Consider the following 1,722-nt stretch of genomic DNA (forward strand, 5'->3'; position numbering starts at 1 on the left):
AAATTCAAAACAAACAAACAATTCACAAACACAGTAATCCTATATTTATATAGGAATTTTAAAAATAGGCAGCACTGATACTTCTAGTTTCTTAGAAACTAGTCATCCAGACAAACTGTTTAAAACGCTAAAAAATTAATGTGAAGTCCAATCTATCGCTCGATTTATCATCACTTGTGGCTGAGTTTTACTGGTTTCCTGGAATTTCATCCCTCATTAGTAACCTTAGACAAAGACAAATCGAATCATAGTTTGAGCTTCACATTTATTTTTCTCGTGTTTTAAACAGCTTGTCCGGCTGAATAATCCAAAGAATAGAATAACAGCATCATTACTGCATATTCTTGAAGTTCATATATAAATATATGATTAATATTTTAGCAAAAGACATTTCAAAACATCATACATATATTTCGTAACTTTATTTTAAAACGAATCAATTAACAATCACTTTATAGTAATATTAACCTATGAACCAAAAACTCTGCCATATTTATAACGCTTTATCTGTAAAATTAATAATATTGCATTTTAAGACAAATATTTATGCAGATACATTTTGAATTGGAAGTACTTTCAATTTAGTATTTGAATAACAACACATCAATAAAATGACGTGCTCACGTGCATCATTTGCAAATAAAGTGTAGAATTTGAGTTATAACTTATGATTTATATGTAGTTCACCCTCCTGAATAGGAAAACTAAATATTTAGCACGGAGATTTTGCACAGATATTTGCTTAATTCACACCATTCTGCATATGTTTGTGTGCATTAGGAAACACTTAAAATAATTACAATATTATGTTTTTATTCTTTTATGTACTTATTGTTTTGGACACTTGCTAAAAGTCTAAAAATATTACTAATTTCAAGACGAAAAACGAGGTATTTTGAAAGAAAAAATAACGCAAAATTAATTCAACTGCAAGACTTAATAGGTTGTCCTATCGTTTTTTTATGGTATATTTAAATCACGACAAAGTCTTTCTCCTTCTATGGAGATTTATAGTTTTATGACAGAACAGTTGATTCTATTTTACTATTTAAAACGATCTTTGCATTTAAATATTTGTTCAAATATCCTGAAACAATATGTGAATGGACAGACTACTAAATTTTGAAAGATTTTTAAGGCAATCAAAATCTAATCCTATAGGATTCTTTGGTAAATGTGTGATATCAATAACTGGCATTTTATCTAACCAGTAAATTCTGATAGTTCGTCTATATTCAAGATTTTCTAAAAATATTTTAATTTCACATGTGCTTTTCTTCGTTAATTTGCAGATGACTATAAAACTCATTTACAGCAAAGTTCGTGCAAACAGTGTTTAACGTTCACTTGAGTTTATAATAAAGAAAGTTTGTCAGAAAAATTATGTTATTTCTGTATAGAAATATTTTGTTATTTGAAGTAATAAAAACAAAATTGCTAGGTGCTGATTTTGTTAAAAACGTTATAATTAGCATTTCCGAGTGTAAGCTTTCCATATTAGTTAATTCAAAATCGGTACAACAACTATATTCAATAGATAATATACATTAATTACACAGGCCTGCGAATTTAAACTTCATAAAAGTTGTTTTGGTCTTTTCCATAAATCAACTACGCAGATTTCGAAAATAATATTAATTTTTTTCTATTACGTAAGGTTTTTTTGCAAATTGGGAAGAGAAAAAAACTCTTACTTAGATCAAATTATTATTTCGTTTACCA

At 27.4% G+C, this 1,722-nt stretch overlaps 1 protein-coding gene across 1 annotated transcript in view; it reads left to right on the plus strand.

The window, feature by feature from the left end:
- The window catches only part of LOC111083578 (protein spitz-like), a 44,828-nt gene that overhangs the window by 1,050 nt on the left and 42,056 nt on the right, over positions 1 to 1,722 (plus strand). The gene's annotated exons all lie outside the window — the stretch shown is intronic.

The sequence above is a fragment of the Limulus polyphemus genome, unplaced genomic scaffold (genome assembly GCF_000517525.1).
Source record: "Limulus polyphemus unplaced genomic scaffold, Limulus_polyphemus-2.1.2 Scaffold5, whole genome shotgun sequence".
Lineage (NCBI taxonomy): Eukaryota > Metazoa > Arthropoda > Merostomata > Xiphosura > Limulidae > Limulus > Limulus polyphemus.